The sequence below is a fragment of the Pteropus medius genome, unplaced genomic scaffold (genome assembly GCF_902729225.1).
Source record: "Pteropus medius unplaced genomic scaffold, Ma_sr-lr_union100, whole genome shotgun sequence".
In the NCBI taxonomy this organism is placed as follows: domain Eukaryota; kingdom Metazoa; phylum Chordata; class Mammalia; order Chiroptera; family Pteropodidae; genus Pteropus; species Pteropus medius.
The window spans coordinates 17,589,682-17,614,214 of NW_024352784.1; the positions used below are offsets into that span (position 1 = coordinate 17,589,682).

General features: G+C 36.1%; 1 pseudogene; it reads left to right on the top strand.

Moving 5' to 3' along the window:
• The first annotated feature begins 10,867 nt into the window (after window positions 1-10,867).
• Window positions 10,868-10,985, top strand: LOC120590580 (uncharacterized; annotated as a pseudogene).
• Window positions 10,986-24,533: the final 13,548 nt, after the last annotated feature.

A 24,533-nucleotide genomic window follows, 5' to 3' on the forward strand; every position in this document is an offset into this window, starting at 1 on the left:
CATGATGGGGCTGGTGTCAGTGTAAGGCCCCTGATGGCCACTTGGCCAAACAAAATACGTAGGCAGCAGTACTATGAAGTAGCTTTGCTAAATTCTTGACACCTTATGAACACAGAATTATTTTCCTTGGAATAAATTCTTATATTTGAAAATGCTGGGTCAAAGGGTATACATATTTTAAAATCCTTTTACTTGCACTGCCAAAGTGCTCATTAGAAAGGTTGTACCAATTTATGTCTCAGCTGAGAACACAAGCCTCCTTGTCCCTTCGGCAATAGTAGGTACCATCTTTTTTTTTTTTTTTAAATCTTAGCCAATTTGACAGAAAATAAATATTGCTTTGTGTTTAATTTGCATTAGTTTAATTACTCATGTTCAGCATTTTTTAAATTTGTGTTTTGGCCATTTGTAATTCTTCTTTTGTGAATTAAGTTGATTCTGTTCTTGATGATACAAGGTTTCGGTTAAGAATGTAAAATATTTCATGGTTTGGTCTTTAAAGGTGAAGGGAATGTGAAGGTTTCTTTTCCATATTCTCAATGGTTTGGCATTGGCTTTCAGACTCGCTGTGTCTGCTCATTTTAAGCTCTTTGCATCAGCTATCACTTCTTGCTACTGTCCTTACATATCTCTAGCAGTTGCACTATACTGACCTCCTTCACTTCTACTTCTAATCTTTCATGGGCATAAATAAAAAACAAACAAACAAAATGGAAGAAATACAAAGGTAATCAAACTTGTTAGAACTTTGTCAAACAAAACGTAAAATTAACTCTGAAATTCTCTCTGGGCACCCATTTGGCTGCTCAGAGAACTTTCGTGTTCTGCTTCTGAGTGTTGACTGTGCTGAAGATAATGGATAGTCCTGGGTAAGTTTATCTGAATAACTATGAAACTGATGCATTTACACTTTAATTTTTTTTTTTTTGGTCTTTCCAAGTGGGAATATCTGAACTATTAAGCACCACAAAACTCTGGGAAGTTTCGAGTCAATAATTTTTGGGAAACAGGCCCTATTAGAACCAAGAATTCCTGAGAATCCTCTGATATCTTATCCACGAGAGCCACTGGGCCAAACCAGGAAAAATCAAAATAATTCCTCCCTGCTTCATCGTAGGCCCAGATTAGCAAAGAAGAAAAAATTTCCTTCTCAGGAAGATTAACCAGTAAATTTAGTCACCGACTTTCAGATATCTTCACTGCATAAATAGCTTAAAACAGATTATTCCAAGATGGAAAAAGAAAGTCAGATAAACTGTAACAAATTTGAAAATGAGCCAAAATAATTAATAGAAATTGTTTCATTGCTGTCTTGTTTCCCTTCCTAATTAATATTTATGCACACACATTCCAGAGACATTGCTGTTTGCTTAAGAATACACTGTTGCAATATTTTTGGCCACAGCTGATTTTGCAGTGAGAATTCATTGTGCAGCCTAAAATTGACGGTTTAATTCCCTGGTAATTAAGTTTCCTAAATGGGAGGAGCTATTTCTTTCTTCCTAAAAAACAAACAAAACAAAGATACTAACAACTATAGGTGGAAAGATAACTTAGACCCTAAAATGGCAAAAGGAGTTTTGGGAATCAGAAAATGAGCTAAGTCTTTCTCTTCAAAGAGCTGTCACAGATGAAGAATTACCAGGTTCTGAGGTCTTGTTCCTAGGAGAAGGTAGGGCAGGTGTCTATAGAAAGGCAAAGACTTTTGCAGGAGGCAGTGTTTGTATTGGTTGTAAATGCTGGATGTCTTTACAGTGACTTTGTTATGACAGCTCTAAATTGATAAATCACAACCAGTGCAGCCCCTAATCAAGAAGTTTCGTTCATGCCTGTGAGTCATGTGACCTCATCTCTGCAGCAGGCCAGTTTTAATGTGGTGGCAAAGAATGCAGGAGAGTCAACAGTGCCTCCTGGAGTTCAATACCCCTAATTACAGCACAGTTAAACCACCTGAGAATCCACAACATCACTCCCAGTCACATGCATAGGGAACCCAGTGTGGTTTATAATGAGGGTTCTAGGGTCACCCCAGACCCTTCTGCAAACAAATAACCTTCCCAGCTTTCCACTGGCAAGCTAGATTTGGCTACAATCCTGAACCAAATTCTAGCATTTTTGTTATTTAGCATTTATGTAAAACTTAGTACCTTCCAAGTGCTCTGCAATCATTGATTAGTTATTAGCCAGCTCATGATGGATGAGTGTGCAGTTCCTAAATTATACTCTGCACCATCTGAAGCAATATAAATCTTTCTCTTCCCCACCCCTTCTCTCTCCCTCCTTCCCTTCCTTTTCTCTCTCTCTATTCTCCTCCCTCCCTGCCTCCCAAAGTCTACCCTAATCAATCAGGCCAAGGTCTGACTCCTATGAGGAAGCTCTGGAACTTGCAAATCTGGCACTCTCAGGACCTGTGGCCATCTCTCTTCAGCTGCTCCCTGATACTACACAGCAAAATCCCTTTTTATCACCAAGTCTGTCAGTCCCACTAAATTGGTAAATCTTTTCTCTTGTGGAGGTTTTTTGGCTTGGCCTCTCTGCCCTCCCATACTCTTATAGTTGGGAACAAATAGTGCTCTAATTGCTTGTTTATTAATAAAACATTTGCCTCCCCTACCTCAAGCAGTAAGTAATTTGAAGTGGCATTGCCGTTATGTTCACAGTTATTTTTCAGTCCCACCAAGAAATGCATAAATTTATCTCTGTTTTGGGAAGCCCAAATTTACACCTTCAGCTTTTCTTTAAAGGGACACTTCTCTCTTTATAGTTTGCCTGCTTTTCTCAGCTGCCTGTTTTGGTTTGTATAATATCTACAGGTACCTGTCTCTGGGGAGACTCTAGGGAAACCAAAGAGAAACATTGGGCATTTTGAAATTCTGCCAAAGGCATTGTGCCATCTTTTATTCCCTGTTTGAACAGAATTTCTTAATCGCATGAAGATGCCAAATCCTAGTCAAGATATTCTTTGTAATATATCCCCAAATGATCCTTGATCTAATTTCACTCTTTTTCTAAAAATTGGTTTAGTACCGATTGCAGTTGTTTGCAGCAGTATCAAGGGAACCTACTGGCTCCAACCCCATCCTCAGGTCTCAGCATTCAGACTGGTCTTAGCATTCTGTCAGGTAGCCCACCTTGTTCAATCATCCACTCCTCTAGGCTTCCTCCCCCACTGTGAGTCCAGCCAGGCCTGATACCAGAAACAATTATTATTTATCAAATAGTCAGACTTTACCTTTTCCCCTCTTTTGCTGGATAACACCAAGAGTTTAATTCAAAGAATATTCCTGTGGTATTCCCACTGACTCCAATTAATATGTATCCATAAGATCTTACTTTCTAGCATCCTGACTTATTGCTTATACCCAGTCTTTACCTGAACTAGGCCAAAACAAAACAAAACAAAACAAAACAAAAACTCATCATAAGAAAAGAGAAACTTCAATGCTTTCTGTTTTACTTTTTTAGCATACTTGAAGTTTCTGAATGTTCTTTCCCCAGAAGGATTCCAGACCAAAGGGCTCATCCTTAAAGCAGAGATCAGTTACATCCATTATATTCCCAACAGCACATGCATTAACAATGCTGTCAACTAATTAGCCAGGGTTGTACAGCAAGAAAACATCTTGTTGCTTCAAATGCACATGGAATAAGCATCTCTGTTCCTCTGAGAAAACTGATTAACCTTTATCTCCCAATTTAAGAGTCTAGAATGATGTTACAAACAATTACCCCTCAAATCAATCATTATTGGCCCATTTGTGTACAGTAAAAGAACCACTTCCAAATTCTGATATTTTAATATACCTATTAACTTGCTTTATTGAGTGTTCATGTTTGGCAGAAATGGATTAGATGCCGGAAATATCACAAAATGTATGAAGCAAGGCTAGGACGTGGTCAAGAGCTATAGATTAATGGAATAGAATCAAAAGGATGAAGGGAGGCAGAATAATGTCCTGCCCAAATTTTATGTCCATATCCCAGAAACTTATAAATATATTTTCTTTCATGTAAAAAGGGACTTTCCAGATGTGACTAAGTTATGAACCTTGAGATGTAGAGATTTTATGGGGCCCAATCTTACATTGGTCCTCTCAGCTGTGGAGAGAGATGTGATCATGGAAGCAGGGTCAGAGAGATGCTGTGTTGCTGGCTTTGAGGATGGAAAAAGGAAGCCACAAATCAAGGAATGCAGGTGATCTCTAAGAGCTGGAAAAGACAAGGAAACAATTCTCCTGTAGAACCTCCAGAAAGAAAAGAAGCTCTGTGAATATCTTGATTTTAGTCCCGTGGAGACCATATTGGATTTCTGACCTATGGTACTATAATATAACAAATTTTGTTGTTCTAAAACACTAAGTTTGTGTAATTTGTTACGGAAGCACTGGAAACTAATATAGGAGTTTGTCTGTGTTAAAGTACAACTGTGCCGCCCATTAGTTGTGTGACTTGAGCATGGTAATTAACCTTGTCAATGACTCAGTTTTTTTATCTGTAAATTGAAGATAAGAATACTATTTTACTGGTTAGTGATGAGAAAAACAAAAAGATGAAGCAGGGGAACCCTCTGGCACCATGCCAGAAGGCAACGGGTATTCAGTAACTAGTTGTGGACACAACATACTGTTGACATACAACTCTGAGAGTCGTCTTTACCAATAAATTATGTTTGGTCAATGTTATCAAAAGGTTTAATATAACATCCTGCTGAGTAGACTGAAAACCCCACCAGGTCCAAGTAGGCAACAGAGATGTGACAATAATATGAGGATGGGTAAAGAGGACCCTACCAGAAGTCCAAAAGAGATTATACTTCAACATTCTGCCTGATTAAATCTTGTCGTAGCTTTCTTATTTTACTGAAAGTCTTAAGGTGTTCTCTTGTACCAGGAGCACCACCACTATTCATCAGAGCTGCGGCTCACATTCAGCGGCATCTCCGAGCACAAAGCACAGTTAAAGTGTATATCTAGCTATATTGTGGTCACTGGTTTCTCTTCGTTCACATTACTTTTGACCAATCATGAAGATGCAATTGAGGCAACATTCCAAACAGAGAATCTCATAGTAAAGAAAGAGCTCTGGATCTCTTCATAACCCATAAGGATCTCCCAACATTGGCCAATCTGATTACATAAAAAGAGCCAAGTTCTGTTGACATCAAAATTTGAGCATAATTGCAGACTCCAGGCTTCCAACTAACTGGAGAGCTTTTGGACTGACCAAGATCTTAGAGGTCACTGGGCTTAAGCTCCCATGGAAAAGCAGGATGGTTCCTGGTTTTACCCAGGACAATGGTGATTCTCTAAAGGAACACATGGTGGTGAAGTTTATTAGGATTTCTCTGTGGGTAATTTAAAGATTAATAGCTTAAACCCAGAAAGTTCATACCTTTTAGGTGCCTATGAAAACCACATTTTACTAGAGTTGCCCAAATGGAATGTATTACTTATGAGGAATAAGAAGTAGAACATTTAAACAGAAGAAACATTAGAAATAATGCAAAAAAGATTCCTGAATAGTTAAGAGGATCAGACAAGATGACATCTACAATAACTTCCAAATCTAATATATCTTTAGTCATTTAAAATTCTATCAATCAGAGTTTTAACCTAGGGAGATATTTTCTTGAGGAATAATATAGAACTTTCAGTAGTTTTTGTAACATTCTACTGGTTTAATATTAAATCCTAAAAGTAAAAGGTAGCTAAATTCCTGATGCTTTAGTGCATTCAAGAGTCCTAACAAAAAATGTTTATTTCAAGGTCTGTTGGAAAGAGAGGAAAATAATCAATATTGGCCAAATAAAGCAGTACATACTTGCTAAAGAAATACCACCACAGAGGTTATACAATAAAATGTTTAAGGGAGAATGAAGAAATTTTGCTTTTTTAAGTGATATTAATTATGCAGCTGAAATGTTTCAAGGGTATACCTTCTCTTTAGATCAAATATCTTTACAAACTGTCTTCTATGACCTTCATAAAAGAGCTGCTCCGAAATCTTCTCTCCCAACAGTGCCCAGACACTCTCCCTAGAAATAAAAGTCTTGTCATCGCATTTCTTCAGTTCCTCACTTCAAACTTTTATTCAATTTCACAATCTGGAAAATAATTTCTTTTTCCTAGTGGCAAGGTATTACAAACCTTATGATCTTGCTTAAAATGCTTCGCATCCATGATTCACATAAAAATACTTATAACTGAATTATTTCAGTTTTTCTTAATTCTCTCTTTAAATATTAAAATGTTAATTCAAGACAGGCTATGATTAAATTATATTTGGTCAATGTGTGTTTCAAGTCCAAAAACTAAGAGTTTCCATTGCCTTCCTTGCTGGTAATTAGACACCTGAGTATTTCCACAGTTTTGTCAGTGATTTCCAGAGCACCAACTCAGGAATAACTTTCCTGTGTTTTCCTGACCCAGCTCTTCTCGCTTCTTCATGGACCACGATTGATTGCCTTTGCTGCCAACAACTACTGAGAGCTCATTGCTTTGATGTACACAGCTGTCCTTGCTGGTTACCACAGCTGTGATCACCACTCCAGTCTCAAGAGGGATGATAAATCTATTACTTTTTCATATTGTTTCAAGTATAGAACATGCCCTTTCCCTGAATCTCTCACAAAATAGTAAGGATTATTCTATTACTCTTGATGAGGGTTAATGGATGGTCCAGGGATAATGGAAGGGCCATAAGCAAGACACAGAATGATTTACAACAAACTACAAAACCTCAGACATTTCCCAGTGTTCCTTAGAGAGCCATCTCCTGGCTCCACCTTGGCTGCCTCTCTGTAGCCAAGGGAAGGTTCCCATCGTCATTGCCAGGTCCTCTCTATGGTTCAGTATCAAGACCAAATTGTCTTTCAGCCCCAGAGTAAGGTAAAGTTTTCTCTTATTTCATCACAAAGTGTGTCCCCTAAGTTTTCACTTCCATGCTAAAATTTACTTCCTTCTAGAATGATTAACAATAGTTATAGTTTGGTCCTTTGTAATCTCAAATATAATTACACAATAATTTCAAATTTGTACATTTACCAAGGTATTTATCATTATGCTTTAAATAACAAAGTCTAATATGAGTGGTGGTGGTGCAAGGGGTGTTGTCCTAATATCAATCAAGTTTCTTTCATTCTCTCCTCATTACTGATTCAAAATCTTGGGACCCCTGATTAATACATATTTTACAGGGTTTTCCTGATACATGAGTAAAATCAATGTATGGTATGGGTTGTCCTGAGTTTGTGGCCACACTTAGTGGAGAAATCACATTGGGCTTCACAATTCTGCCAAAGAAAGTATTTCTTTTATTATCAAGAGAAATGGCAAATGTTTTAAAATTATTCTACATTTATAATTTCAATCACATTTATGTTTTCATTTTAAAACTTTAAAACTGAGGTTCAGAAATTGTACAGATTGTTAGACCAACACAAGTGGCCAAAATACAGGCAAACTTTTTTGGTCATACAACTGACTAAGCTGGCTTCTAAAACCCAGCAGATTTTTATTTTACTTTTTTTCTGTTTTAAAAATATTTTATTCAAAATTACAAAATATATTTAATAAATATCAAAGTATAAATAAAATTACTTTTAAAATCTGAAATTTAATTTCTGTTTTAAAGTTTTGATTACATAAATATTTTAAATAAATCATTTGCAATTTTAGTTTTCTTTTTTTAATTAATTAATTTATTTTTAATTGAAGAAATGATTTAAATTTTCCCCCCGTCTACCTCCCCCTTCTCTCACCTACCCTCTGGTAACACTAGTCCATTGTCCATGTCCATGAGTCTCTGTAAAACCCAGCAGATTTTTAAAGTTATTATTTAGCAGCATATACCAGAGCCAGAATGGAAAAGTGAAAAGGGAACTAATATTTGATGACCGCCAAGAGTGAACATTTTTACATAGGCTATCGTATTTAATTGTGACAAACACCCTAAAAGATACATGTTGTTGTTATCCACATTTAATGAGTAAGAAAGATGAGATTCATACTTGAGCAATGCTATGCAGCTAGTAAGTAGAAACGTTGGAATTTTTATTCAGTTCTCTTTGGCTTCAGGGCCTGTGGTCTATCTTTAAAAATTACTTAACAAAAAGCTAGTAAAACATGAACTTTAAATGATACCTACAGCAGGGGGTAACAAATTTAAACTTTTATAAAACAACCCCCTTTTTTTTTTCTTTGAGAAACATTCATTGTAAGGTTAGGCGCAAATAACTTATGCTCTCATGTGACTTTGTCAATATAAGATAGCCCACTGGTTCCAGCTGCCTAAAGGATGGTGTGGGCTCTCTCCTCAAGACGGTTAGTTCCAAAAAGTGTTAATTGTTTGATAAATCAACTCTGGTGCAAAAAAGAACCCATTACTTCCAGGTTTCCTGACCTGGGATTAATACCATACACTTGTTAAGAGCTCCTACTTTAGCTTATTGATCCTGCAAGTTACCTACTTATAAGGTACATATGAATGATAGTAATGATTTGGATTTTACAAGTGAGGAATTTGTGGCTCAGAGAGATTATACACTTGCAAGCAGCAAAACCAAGAATCAAATCCAGGTTTATCTGATTATGTGTTCAGTGCACTTTCCACTGTATCTTACAGAATCAGAAATTGCAGGCACCATTTAAAATTTGGTCTGGTTGAGAACAGGTGCTTGGTAAATGTGTATCTGAGAGAAAAATTCAATCATGCAGCAGAATGATCAGTGTTGCAGTGCTGAGTCAGTGTATCTGAATAGACTTTTCCAGGAACATTTCAGGACAGGAAGGTTTGCTGGGGTGTCAGCTGATGGACCCTAGAGTCATTTACCTTCTAGGAAAGAGGAGGGAAGTGACAGATTGGTAGTATGCTAAGAAACCAGAGGCAAAAAGAGTTACATTAAAAATGAAAAAAAAAAATTCAGAATTCATAACTTTTGTTTTTAAATGCCCCTTTACTTATAGACTTATAAGCAAAAATCCAAAGCATTATGTGAAACAATACAAAATTCAAAAAGAGAAAAATCCTCTATAAATTTCCCAAAGAAACAGACCAGCAGCAATTTCTATGCCTTAAAAGTGAACTGCATAGTTAAGAATTGCTTGATTTAATGTTTTTAAATAAACAGACATTTTTTCTTTTTTCAGACATTGCTCTTTTAGATCCAATTTAGAAGCTTAAACAGATCCTTCGAATAACTTGTCAGAAGGAAGAAAATTTTACAGTTAATTAAGAAACTAATTTAGATATTTTAAAATTTCTTTAGTTATATTCTTGATCTAAAGGAAGAATACAGTATATAAAGCAATGAAACAAAGCAAATTTTATACCAGTGCATATCCAATAATTCATAGTAAAAGCAGATTTAAATTATACACATACACATACACACAAACACAAAACGAAGAATTAAAGGAAAAGAGCAAGAGAAGATTAAAAAAGGATTATTTAGTTTATATAGGTTGGCAATATAAAAAGATTGAAACGACATTTCTCTTTTCTCCTTTCTTTCTTTAACTATTCACAATGAAAAAAATAAAATAACTTTTCCTGCGAGAGGTGATAACAATACATACTGGCCGTTTCATGGCTTGATCCTGAATTGTTTATGTGCAAATCTCTGTCACGAAGTGAAGATGATTGTGTAATGTGGAAATAAAAGAGAAAGGATATGAATTTGGAAACAAAATTCACATCGATGATGAAAAAATTCAGTCAGTCAGTCACAATCATTTGGGGACACTGACTATGTGCCAGATACTCACATCTTGCAATTCAAGGTTCAAATATAACAAAGTAGAAAATAAAGTGAATTTTAATAATGTTTATGTATATTTCTCTCATCAAAAATAGTACATACTTGAAGGATTTCTCCTTCCTCCTATGTTGGATTAACCAGTACCAGACTTACCTCCCTGCCACAAATAAGCAAAAATTTTCAGAAATTAGATAATGGACAACGCATTACTGCAGTTCTTAAGAAAAGGTAAACAGAAAAGCTAAGCCCTATGATCTACCCTGTTTTCTGCCTTGGTAGATATGATCTCCTAACTACAACACAGAGAAATAGAACCCAAACATAGCCCAGAGGGATTCCTATGAGCTGAGGAGGCCAAGATCAGAGTGCAGGGCTCCTGAAACACCTGGAAATTGCAGAACAGTTTAGCAGACAGGAAGAAGTTGTGCAGTAGGAGGCAACAGAATACAATGGATCAGTGAATGGGCTACAGATCTCTGGACAAGGACTAGGCTGCATGTTCAGTATAAGACCTATCAGAGAGTGACCACTACAAGGTTGATAGTGGTCTGGAGACATTTCAGAAGAGTTTGAAATACTGGCCCAATCAGATTGAAAAGATTTTTTTTTTTTTTTAACACCTGAGCCTGCAGCTAAAACACCAGACTGGCCACGCCTCCAGAGTAAGAATCACGTTTTAGGGTAAAGCTACTCTAGACCTGCCCTTACAAACACTAAACAGAACTTTAACAGAATAAAGGAAATTTTCTAGTAATCGATTGTCCATCAGAAAAATTTTAATGAAGACAGAGTAGCCAAACTCTGCACAATATATTATCCACAATGTCCAACATATCATAAAAAAAAATTTATACATGCAAAGATGCTGAAAAACATGACTCATAATCAAGAAAAATATCGATCAAAGGAAAAAAACTGTTACATGCCTCAGATGTTATAATTAGCAGCCAATACCTTGAAAGTAGGTATTAAATAGTTATGAAGGACTTAAACCAAAAAAGTAAACTTATTAAGTCTTGATTAGGATTTCAGCTAAAAAATGGAAATTGTTTTTTAAAGCAAAATAGAAATGCTAACTCTGGAAATTGCATATAAAATGTTTAAATATTCATCTACAGCCATGCTACCCTGAACAAGCCCAATCCCATCTGATCTCGGAGCTAAGCGGGGTTAGGCCTGGTTAGTACTTGGATGGGAGACCACGTAGGAAGACCAGGTTCTGTAGGTGTTATCTGTGAGGTCAACCAAGGGTTGCCTCGCTTAAAAATAAATAAATAAATAAAATTTTAAAATTTTCACTGCTTCACATTAATAGAAGATTGGAAATAGCAGTAGGAAGAATAGATACACTTTAAGATATATCCATAGAAATTAACCACTTCAACTGAAAAACAGAGAAACAGGATTTCATTTTTACTCATTTTTAATTTTTATTTAAGTTTATTGGGGTAACATTGGTTAATACAATTATATAAATTTCAGGTGTACATTATCATTTGGCATCTGTATATTCTATTGTGTGTTTACCAAAGTCCAGTTACCTTCAGCTACCATATATTTGATCCCCTTTATCTATTTCACTCCCCCTAAACCCTATATTTGACCCCCTTTACCCCGTCTCTCTCCCTTCACTTCCTCCAACACACTAGTAACTACTAGTCTGTAGTCCTCTGGTAATCACTAGTCTATAGCCCATGTCCATGAGTCTCTGTTTGTTTGTCCTGCTCATTTGTTGCTTTTGGGTTTATATCTCACATATAAATGATATCATGTGATTTTCAACTTTTTCTGTCTGGCTTATTTCCCTTAGTGTGATTATCTTGAGGCCCATCCATGTTGTTGCAAATGGCAGTATTTCATCTCTTCTTATGGCTGAGTAATATTCCATTGTATATATGTACCACAGCTTCTTTAGCCAATCATCTATCATAGGACATTTTGGTTGCTTCCACGTCCTGGCCACTGTGAATAACGCCGCTATGAACATCGGTGTGCAAATATCTTTTCAGATACGGTTTTTCAAGTCTTTGGGGTAAATACCCAGTAGAGGGATTGCTGGATCACATGGTAGATCAATTCTTAGTTTTTTGAGGAACCTCCATACTGTTTTCCGTAGTGGCCGTGCCAAGTTGCAGTGCCACCAGCAGTGTATAAGGGTTCTTTTTTCTCTGCATCCTCTCCAATATTTGTTATTACTTGTCCTGTTGATAATAGCCATTCTAACAGGTGTGTGATGGTATCTCACTGTGGTTTTGATTTGCATTTCTCTAATAGCTAGTGATGTTGAGCATCTTTTCAAATATTTGTTAGCCATTTGTATATCCTCTAAGGAGAAGTGTCTGTTCAGGTCCTCTGTCCATTTTTTGATTGGATTGTTTTGGTTTTGGTTTTGGTTATTGAGTCATATGAGTTCTTTGTATATTTTGGATATTAGGCCTTTATTGGAGGTGTTGCTTACAAATATATTTTCTCATTCAGATGGTTCTCTCTTTATCTTGTTGACGATTTCTTTTGCTGAGCAGAAGCTCTTTAGTTTGACGTAGTCCCATTTACTTTAGCTTTTACTTCCCTTGCTTTTGAGGTCAAATTCATAAAATCCTCTTTAAGTCCAAGGTCCTTGAGTTTAGTTCCTATGTTTTCTTCTATGGATTTTATTGGAGAAACAGAATTTTAAAAAATAGTGCCTCATGGACCTGTGGGACAACATCAAGAAGTTTAATATAGGTGCAATTAGTGTCATTAAAAGAAGAGAGAGAAAATGAGGTAGAAAATATTTAAAGAAGTTGTGGGAAAATTTTTCCCAAATTTGAAAAATATCAATGTACAGGCCCCCAAAGTTTACCTAACTTCTGAAAGAATAAACAAAAATAAAATCAAACCTTTTATATAACTGTCAAAATGCTGAAAATCAAAAATAAAGTAAAAAGTATTAAAAGTTCTCAGAGGAAAATGGTATATCGCACACCAGAAAAAACAACAGCTAAGTGCCAACTGACTCCTATTAGAAACAATAGAGGTCAGAAGACAAAGTAATGACATCTTTAAGGAACTGGAATTTGGGGAAGGTGAGAGGACACAGGAAAGGATTGTACAAGAGAATTATATGTTCAGTGAACACATCTCACAAAAGTGAGAATAAAATAAATTTTCAGATGAATGAAAGCTGAGAAAATATATTGCCAACATTATCTGTACTATAAGAAATGCTAAAGGAATTTTTTCCAGGCTGAAAAAAAGTGATACAGAATGAAAATCTGTATAAAAGAAATCTACATAATCTACATAAAGGAAAGGAGAGCTCAGAAAAAAGTAATTTGTGACTGAGTAAAAAAAGACCATCATTTTTTTTATTTTAATATCTTTACAAGGCAAATGACTGCTTGCAACAAAAATAATACATGTCTATAATGTATAAAGAATTAAAATATATGGAAACAATAACCCAAAGGGTAAGGTAAATGAAATTAAACTATTACAAGATTTATATATTTGTGAAATGATTTTTAAACAGTGAAGTGTAAAGTATTTCTAAGAAGGCTAATAATTTAAGATTTCATGTCAGACTCTCTAGAAAAACTAATTAAAAATGAATTTTAAAAGCTAGAAACAATCCAAATATCCTTTGATGGGTGAACAGATTTAAAAAAAGAAAAACTCTATGATATATTGAAATAACTGAACACTAGTTAGAAATTAAAAATAAATGAATTATTTCTGGTACACAAAACAACGTGGATAAATTTTGTAGACATTATTTTGACCCAAAGAAGCCAAATACAAATTCTATCGTGTCCATGGTGATGGAAATCAGATTTGTATTTGCAGGGGGTCAAGGAGGATATTTCAGCTCCAAAGGAACACGAGTGACTATTGCAAGATATTTATAAGAGTGATGTGTTAATGAGTTTAATTCCTTTATCAAAATTGATTGAACTGTGCACCTAAATTCTCCACACTTTATTATATGTAAATTGTATCTCAATAAAGTAAATTTTAAAAAATAACACTTTTTAAATATAGAGGAAACTAAGAAAATCACAAAAGAAAAGGAAAAATTACTCCTAATCCCATCTCTCACACGTAAAGTTTTAAATTTGATATATACATTTTATGTACTTTCCACAAATTTTTAACACTATAAATAATATTCTGTGGTCTTATTTTCATTTTAAACTTTAGCAGTGGTAAAAGTGTTTTGTATCAATGAAAGTTCTGTTCCAGCATTTTGAAAATATTTACATAGTGTAAATGCAGCAGAATTAAAGGTTTATACATATGTACAAAAATATTGAAAATAACAACAAATATCAAAAGACTTCTTTTATTTTTCATTGCAAATTTCTTTGTATTGTTGAGCTCTCATTCCCACTGAGGATTAAATTTACCCAGTGAAAGTATCACTATCTTCTTGTTTAAAACACTCACTTGACAGTAATTCCTCTATCCCTCAGGTTTCTCCCCCTTTCTTGGATTCTCTTTCCCAAAATGGTGTCTCCATGCAATGACGGTGTCGTCATAGCATTACATGAGGGGCATCTGGGCCTCATGATGTGTTTTGGGTTCCTGCAGTATTCACTAAAGTACAGTTTAGACTGACTGGTCACTAGTTGCCCTTCACCAGTATCTGCCTGGGTACGGCTGGTATCATCTGACTTTTTAGAAGTCATGTTATGACTCACGGGTGGTGACTGTGGACGTTGGCCTTAGCTTCATTCTCAATCTCATCTTTGTCTTTTTCTAGACCTGAATCCCAAATTCTTCAATTCCATTGGTCCTCTTAGCATATCTGCATCCTGCTCAGGGAGCTTGATAATCCCAGCTGTTCATTCTACTTTTTGCTGGAGTGTATTCAAGACACTGTGACGTTTCCTTGGCCCCACATGCCTAGGCACCTTCCATAGCCATTATTGTTTTATCATTACAATCACCTTGTTGAAAAAAGAACTGTATAAATTGGGAAGGCTTGGGAGAAGCTTGAATCCTCTCCAAACTATGCCTGGGGATTTAGGGTACCAGCCCTAATATTCTTCGAATTCTGCAAATCTACTACTGTTTCTTCTGCAGCTACAGAGATTCAACTACAAAATGGAAGCTATAATATTTGCATCTCTGTTTTTGACCTTTTCTTCTTCTCGCTCTTGCTTTTATCCTGCCCACTCCCAACTCCAAGAAGGAATTTTCCTTTAGTAAGTGGCAGAAATCTCCTTTATATCACATTCTCCTCTTGGTTATTCTTTGATTTTCTCTATAATCAATCTTCTATGCATTTGTTCTTCATATATAGAATCCTACCTATATGAGTTGGAAGTCCAGCAACTAATTTTAAAGTGAAATTGTTTGAAACTCAAAGCAACGACATCTTATGTCTCTATTTTCTTTCCAGGGACCATAAGCATAACTTACAGGCCTCCTAGTAAAGGAGACAGGGAGGGGCAGAAACAACCAAGAAAAGAAAATGCATTTGGTCATACATCAAACAGCATCTGGTTTCAATAGTATTTCATTGTATGCATTTACCAAAATGCGTTTAACCAATCTCCTATTCTTGAACATTTAGGTTGCTACTCATTTTTTCATTATTATTTTTTTTTTTTAATTTAAAAAAGGAATTTTAAGAGGACTTAAAATCAAGGCTTACAGAGGGAAAATACAGAGCTATGGGTAGAAGAAAGAGCCCATGCCACTGCTCGGCCCCCTTTCTCCTCCAGATGACTCACTTGTCCTTACTACTGAAGCCTTGATTTGTTGCACAATTAAGAATTCAGAGTAGAAGTGTGTTCATCTGGATTCCATCAGAACCTCCTCTAACGAGCTCATCAGTGCTCCTGATGTGTGTGTTCACTTCTTCAGATACAATGCCTGAAATATCTTGGCAGCTTAAGTCAGCAGTTTCCTGTCTAGGAAAAAAATCTTCTATCCATGATGACTTACTATTTTTAATAAATTTAATGTCAGGCATTAACCAATATGCATTTTTGAAGGCATTTCAACCATTATACATTTTTATAAAAACCAAAATTCTATTAAACACACTCTTTCCCTAATCATCACACCTAATCCATCACCAAGTCCTATAAGCTCTACTTTCGAACTCCTTCTCAAATCTTGTCCACTGCTCTTCATACCCACTTCTTAATGTAGCTAATGTCAGCTACATCCACTTCTTCCCTGAACTTCTGTGAAGCCTAATGACGGCTGTTATTCTTACTCCCTACAACCTTTCATATAGCAGCCGATCATCATTTAAAACATAAAGTAGATGGCATTCTCTTCTGCTTAAATCCACTGTATTCTGAATAAATTCCAAACAGTTTATAGTCCGTAAGACAGTAGGTGATCTAGCTCCTACCAATCTCATTTCATCTCATATTATTTTTGTACATACTATCCTCAAGCCTTTAGGTTTTTTTTCCATTCCTTGAATAAGACAGGTTCTTTCCCATCTCTGAAATTTTATACTTGCTTTCCCTCTGCTTATACTCAATATAGTAGACTCCTTTCTCTCCTCAGCTCTCAAATTAAATATTACCTCCTCAAAAGAGGTCTTTCCTCACCAATCTAATCAAAGACTTTTCAAGAAGCTCTCTATCTTATCGCCCTCACATTGATCATGACCTGAAGTTATTTTTGTTGGTTTTATTTATTTATTGTTTTACATCTGTTTCCAACAGAGATTTTTAAAGTCTCTGAAGAAATAAACTTGGATGTATTCATTCCTGTATTCCTAATGCTGATCCAGAACTTGACAAATGAAGATACCTAATAATGAATGTATGTATGTTAAATGAATATATGAATCACTTTGTTGTGAATCTCAAACTGCCATGATTCTCACAGTGAGTCCCTTGACCAGCAGCATCAGCATTGCGTAGGAACATACTAGAAAAATAATTCCTATACTCCACCTCACCCAGACCTACTAAATCCAAAATTCTAGTGTGGCCCAGACATTTGTGTTTTAACAAGCCTCTGGTCATAGTTAAACTTTTTATCTTCTTCATTTTACAGATGAAGAAACTAAGAAATGTCGAGTAATTTGCCCAAGTTAATAAGTGATAGATCTAGGTGCTAACTCTGAAGTCCTAGATCTTAACCACTGAACCATGTTTCCCTAGCATCCAGAAATTTAAATACAATAGTATGAAGTTTTCGCCTTTAGGGTCAGTGCAATAAGTCAAACATTTGAATGTATAATGGCAGAATTCTGTAAAAATGGTTCTTATTTGAGCTATGGCCAAGTTTCTAAAGGAACACAGAGACAAGACATTATAACGCTAACCAGATTGATAAAGGAAAGCTTCTAATCCATTTTAGGTGTCTTTCTTAATAAGTGAGAATGAACTAAACAGAAAAGGAATAGCTTGGGTGAATCCAGCTCCCTAAAAGTGGGGTTTGGGGTGAGTGGGTAAGGGTGACAGGATAAGTTTGTAAGGCTACACAGATCCTAAATGGTCCCAATCTGTATTAGCTTAGGCTTTTATACAAAATATTATAGACTGGGTGGCTCAAACAAATATTTTATCATAATTGCAGAGGCTAGAAATCTGATATTATGGTGCCAACATGGTCAGGCTCTGATGAGGACTCTCTTCCTGACTTACAGATGGCTACCTGCTCACTGTGTACTCATGTGACCTTTCCTCATTATGTGAGCATGGAGAGTGACAGAGAGACAGAGAAGAGAGAGAGAGAGAGAGAGAGAGACAGAGAGACAGAGAGACAGAGAGACAGAGAGATTGAGAGAGAGACAGAGAGAGAGAGATTAAGAGAGATTAAGAGAAAAAGAGAGAGCACACTCTGGTCTCTCTTCTTCTTCTTATAAAGGACAAAAATTCTATCATATTAGGGACCCACTCTTTGGGGATAAAGGCTTCAACATATGAATTTGTGTGGAACACAGTTCAGTCCATAGCATCCTGCCCCTGGCCACCCAAAATTCATACCCCTATTGCACACAAAATATACTCATCCTATTCCTACAGCCCCAAAAGTCTTAAATCATTTCAGCATCAACTCTAAAGTCTGAAGTCCAAAGTCTCATTTAAATATCATTCTAAATTAGGTATGGGAAAGACAGGAGGTACAATTTATTTTGAGGCAAAATTCTTCTCCATTTATGACCTATGAAACCAGACAAGTTATGTGCTTCCAAAATACAATGATGGAACAGGTGTAGAATAGACATTCCCATTTCAAAAGAGAGAATCGGGAAAGAAGAAAGTGGTGACGGGTCTAAGCAAGTGCAAAACCTAGCAAGCAAATTCTATTAGGTTCAAGAATAATCCCCTGTGGTTCATTGTCCCTTCTTCCATGCCCACGGGGGTGGCAGCATGACCACATACAGCTTTCTGTGGTGGTACTACCCTCTGAAATGAAGAAGGAAATAGTCTTGTCTCATGGGCCTTTGGTGGGAGTAGCAGCCCTGATGATGTTTGAATCAAATCTGAGTTCATGCTTCCCTTTCCTTGAAGAATATTGCAAGTTACAGCAGAATAGCTCTATGGTCTGGTCCTGTACAATCCAAGGAGTCTGACAGTTTTCCTTCATTCTGTTCCATTTTCGTCATCCCCTTTAGTCCAAACTGGCAGTGTCTGCTGGTATAATCCCATTTTTATTCCTGGCTTCTGCTGAGATGGCTGATTAACATCATGAGTAATCTCTTTAAGGAGCGATTATCCAGCCACATCCTTAATGTTCTCTACAATACAAGCTTCTTCATTTTTTGCAATATGGATAGATGGATAATGTTGCAAATCTTTAAGTTTTGGTTCATTTTTGTTTAACAATTACTTCTTTAATTCATTTCTCTCCTCTCACATTTTACTCTAAGAAGACAGAAGGAACAAAGCCACTCTTTCTACACTCTGCTTAGAACTCTCAACATCGAATTTCATTGCTTGCAGGTTCTATCTTCCATAAAACACTAAAGCACAATTCAACAAAGTTCTTTGCCACTTTACAACAATAATCGCATTTCCTCCAGTTTCCAAAAACCTGTTCCTTATTTCCATCTGAGACCTTAACAGAATGGTTTTTAACATCCATATTTATAGCAATATTCTGTTCATGGCAATCTAGGCTTTCTTTAGCAATACACTTCAGAATTCCTCCAGCCTCTACCCATTACCCAGTTCTAAGGCCCTTTCTACATTTTTAGTTGTTACAGCAGTACCCTACTTCTTGATATCAAAATCTGTCTTAGTCTGCTAGGGTTGCCACAACAAAATACCACAGATTGGGTAGCTTAAACAACTTAAATTCATTTCTCACAGTTGGAAAGTTGGAAAGTCTAAGGTCAAAGTGTTAGCAAAGTAGAATTCATTTTATGCAAGTTCTAGTGTCCTTTTAATAACAACATCAATTCTACTAGTTAGGGACCCACCCTATGACTTCATTTAATTTTAATTATACCCAAAAGATTCAATCTCCAAATGCATTCACATTGGTTAAGGTCCGACATATGAATTTTGGTTGAGTGGCGTGGATGACACAATGAGGGCCATAGCACCTCTAGCAAGGTTTGCCTCTTATCCTAAGGGAAATAAGAAATTATTGAAAGATTTTAATAAAACGGCAATGACCTTCAATTATCTTCCTATTTCTCCCCACCAAGGACATAACATTTACATATTTCGAAGAGGTGTTCAGTATAAAACCAGAGAAAAGATATGTCAGCAATACAATCAAGGACACTCTTACCCAACTGGAGTGTGAAGCAAAGTTCCCTCTATGGCATCCATCAGTAGCAACTTCAGTCACTTGGATTCTGCTTTGGCTCCTCTATAAATTTTTTATTGTGCCCTCCTCCTAACTGGGATCTGTATGGTATTTGGGAATTAAGCTTGAATTAAAATATCATTTCACATGAAAATGATAACTGATGATAAAGGAAAAGCTACCATTATAAATCATCTGGCACTTGTATGGGAAGGCAGATACTGGGGGTTGACTTTTCTAAATGGGTTGAGTACAAGATTCAGAATTTTTGCCTTGCAGCCATGGAATGATATTTTGAAATATGTATACGTAAGGAACTACATGTCCTTTGCAAAAAAAATGACAAATATTTGAGCTCGTATGTATAGCAAAACCTTGAAATGTTTATTTCTAGTTCTTAATATTCAGTCTATGCAAGAAGCATCTGATTAGCATATGGTGTATGCTCTCCAAATTAAAGAAATATCACACTATCCAGAAAATGGCTTGAAAGGGTCTGGAAAAACTCTACACATAAAGGTTTTTAATTCAGGCATTTCTTTACTTAACATAGTCTTCGTAGACCACAGATCTCTTTGATGCACTGTGATTTTGGGTTGGTGCTAACTGAGAAAAAAATTGTATCATTAGATAGGATTAGGAATATCTAATTTATGGAAATTCAATTCAGTTGTAAAGAGGAAGCAATGAAAGACATTAATGAGCTCTGGTACTCAGGATTGCGTTGCAAACTGGAACACAACAATGCAACTACATAAAAATTAGAGCGAGTTTATCTTTAAAGGCTGCAAAATGTATGGTTCATCAAGAATCATTATCTTCCAAGAAGTTCTTCAGGTTCATGCTGAGTTTCCATGATGCATGCTCCCAAACTAAGTAGCATAAATTTAGAATCAATCTGCATGTGGACATTCCTGGGGATTTGCTGTGAAAACCTGCTAGTCTCTTGCACTGTTTTCCATGCCATGTACACAACTTAGTATATTGAACAAATAAAGACTTGCTTAAAGAGACTGTATATGCAAATGGTTGAATTTTGAATGTGCATATAAGTATGTACTGAAAAATTGTATTTTCCCCCTGAAGTTAAAATGAATGTAGCATTTGTTTAAAGAAAATAATAATAATAAAATAATAATAATAATAATAATAATAATAATAATAATAAATCTGCTGAGATTGGCCCAAAGGACTCTTATTATACCTAGGATCTTAACAGAATGGTCTTTAAGAAAGGAAATAAGAACAGTACAAGTTCAAGAACAATCAGGTCTGCCTTAATTTTCCTGTCAGGGTCTTTTCATCAGTCCTAAAGCTTCTTTTTCTCTATCACCCTACCTTAACTTTTTTGTTTTTTGTTTTTTTAATCTCTGTAAGTTTCTGAGAACGGTCATAACATATGTAACATGAGTTAAAACTGAATGAGAATTTGCTATGTGACAACTCTGTGCTAAGCTCATTTAGTCCTTAAGACAACCCTTAGAAGTTGATGCTAACATTAACAGTATTTAACTGAATCTAAGATACCATCTTAGATTAATATATGTGCCTCTATACTCACCCCAGATCTACTCAGTTTCACCTGCCTCCCAAGCCTAGGCTGCTTGTCCTGCTTCCAGTTTCAATGACATCTCCAGTAGTTCCCTGGTTATGAAGACATGGTCATCTAGGCCTAGCAGGGGAGGCAGGCCAGAAAGTGGATTGGCTTTCTGATATACAAACATCTAACTTCAGGGGGGTCTCCATCATGTTCACTGTGGTGTGGGCCTCCATAGCTACAGCATTCAAGTCCAGCACAACCAGATCCTTGCAGGCTCTCTCTTCTGCAATGGAGAGGTCCAATAATATATGACAGATGTGGGGTGGGAGGGCGAGGACTAAATCAAACTTTGACCAGTGAGTGTCAGGAGAAGGAAAGAAAATTGTTCACCATTCCCCTCACACATCAGAATGTTCTGAGACACAGTGGTTCCACATGGCTTTTCCAGACACTTCTTTCTGATCTAGAACTAGCTGGGTTTCCTGTGAAGCTATGGCCACATATTTCCCATTTTTGCTTCTTATTCTTGCCTTTACTGCTCACTTCTCTTTTTCTATCAGTCTCTGGGATAGCAATCTCCACCTCACACACATCCCACTCCCACCTCCGAAAGCATCAGTATATAACCTTGGCCTCAGGCTATTTTCTAAGATATTCCAGCTAAAAGATGTGGACATGTCATTGATTTTAAGGTGCATTCTGAGATCTGAGATGTTAACATGCACTGATGCTTAGATAGCTAATACCAAGCACTGTTTCAAGCACCTTACACATCAATTGTTTCATTCCACACAGTTTCTTTTTGAGGTAGATACTATTACCTCATTTTCCAGGAGAGTTCTCCTGGAAAATACTATGCTCAGAGTTTATGTAACTTTCCTAAGATCACACAGTAATGGATAGAGCCAGATAGCAATGCAGTTTTTTCTTATTCCGAAGCACAGTCCTTTGGTCTCTACATTGCACTCTTCTCTGCCTTTTTCCTCCACAAAGCTGCACTGGCTTATCTATGGAAGAGAATGTTAGCATCTAGTCTCTGGGACTCTCTCACTTGTTTGAAATATCTATTTAAAAAAATGTACTGATATTGAGTTCATCTTTCTCTTCTTAAAGTCCCATGTCTTCAGCAAAGTTTTCGCTCTACTTCACTGCACACAAACCCTTCCCTTCTGAGCACTTTCAGCACTTACCACACAATGTCATACCTTGTCATTTAAAATGAAGAGATTTTAAATTTACCGAGTGCTTACTAGATACCAGGGACTGTATAGGCATATAGACACATCATTAAATTAATTTTAACAAAAATCCTATTTGGCCGACACTACTATTCCATTTACAGATGAAGAAACTGAATCTTGGAGAGGTTAAGTAATGTGCTACAGTCAGAACGATAACAAACACCAGTAGTTTCCACTGGTTAGTACATCAATTTATCACTCTTTCTATTTTCTTCCAGAATATAAAAACAGGTTTTATACTTTTCTACATCCACCATAGTGTCTAGAACAGCATTGCTTATGTGAAAGACCCTCAATAAATGGAGTGATAAATACATGTAATGAAAGTATGCTGTAAAGTACAGTCGTGAAGAGAAAGAAAACTCATTTTTTTAGCAATAGTGATTCTCTTATCCACAAGTTTTTCTGAGGCTCTATTTTCTTTTAAATATATAAAAATTGATCTCTGTGGTCACTTTTCTTCAATAAATAGAAATCCTTGGAAAGAGTCAGCATATGGCTGCTTCATTATCTTTTACCCTCCTATGGAAACTGCCTAGAATTCTCACACTTAGATATATCAGTCAATCCTTCAGTCTCTGGAAAACAATTTCTATATTTATTATTGTACATACTAGAAAGGGCTCAAAAAAGAATCATTTATAAATAACCAATTATGAAAATCAGTCTATGACTGTCAGGGTACAGTTGACAAATGAATTATCTGGATTTTTTAGTCAAGTCAGAATTTGGGCTCTCAACTTTTTAAATCTAGTCATTAATTCTTTAAGACAAGCAAGAGCACTGGATCAGCCATTTTCAGACCCTTTGGTCTTGGCCCCATGCACAAAATCCTAAATCTATTGTAACTACCAACTGGTATTCAGATGTATGTGCAACACTGGTGGACTCACACTGAGTTTTCTCCCACAGAAAATGATCTTTTCTTGCTCAGAATAAGGTTATTTCTTCACAACTAATTGGTAGAGAAATGGAAATTACTTAGTCCAGAAAAAAACTGTTTTCTTTTCTTTTATTTTTGTTAACCATTAAGCCATTGCTATCTCAATAAATTATTTATGTAGCTGTGGAATGAGATGTCCAGGAAATAAAGCCCTACACTCTGCAGGTCTGTTCCCCACCAAGCTAGCAACCTTTTCAACACTACAGAAAAATATAGGAAAGGTGGCTGCTAAATTAGAGGAAGGGGAATAGTAGGATAAAAATGATAGGTTTTTTTAAAAAAGATACTAGTTTTATATCTCAAATAATGCAGTACTTGACAGTCTCCACAGCCAAAAATAGCATGAGCTTATTTTGTTTGCCCATTACAAGCCCAAATCTAATTTATTATCTGGTAGCAAGATTCTAAGATCTTTTCTACCATCAGTGCTTCTCATATTTTTCTAATACATTTAATATCTTTATTTCACATTATTTTTCCCCATATGTATCAAGCTGCATTCACCAAAATTGAATCTCATTCTATCAGTTTCTACTCCTGTTATTGCCCTTTCCAGGTTCCTTCACATGATTTTCCCAAATAAAGCCCCCACTGTAATTCAGCACAAAGACCCTGTCCTTTCTGATACACTGCAAAATGTTTGGTGAACAGAATCCTGCATAATAGTAAGCATAATAGTCATTCAGCCTCCGTACACACACTGAAAATAAGTCAGGTCCCTGGGTACACATAGCACATACAAATATCCACACCAGGCTATCTCTTTCTGAAGGTATGTGTGGGTATGCACCCTGGCATGAATTCTCTGCCAAACCACAGGGATTATCATAAATTGCAGTGCTCAGTAACAATTACTGATCTTGCAGACACATTAAGCTGAAAAATAAAATGACTTTATTATAAGTTTCCAAATCCTGAAATTAAATATTCTGCAAGCCTTTCAATTCAGGTCTAAAGTATCAGTCAAACTCCTAAGCTTGGGTACTAATAAGCATTGACTTAAATATTTTCTTACCAACCAAATATTAACTATCTAACCCCCATATAAGCCAAAAGATATATTAACTACAATAACCTGTAAGCACAATAGCATGATTCAGGTGATCTGACAAGCTGGTATTCTACAAGTACCCAGAACACAGCAATTGATGTTGAATTTTATAATGACATTACATACAGAACATTTCATGATTAGCAAGCACTTTGATGGATGGAGACTAGATATCATTGTTTAGATGAAAAAGAACACTACTGGGATTCAGAAAATCTGGGCCATATTCCCACCCCTGATATGAACCTACTATCTTTCTGACAAGTTAACACTTCTCTGGGCTA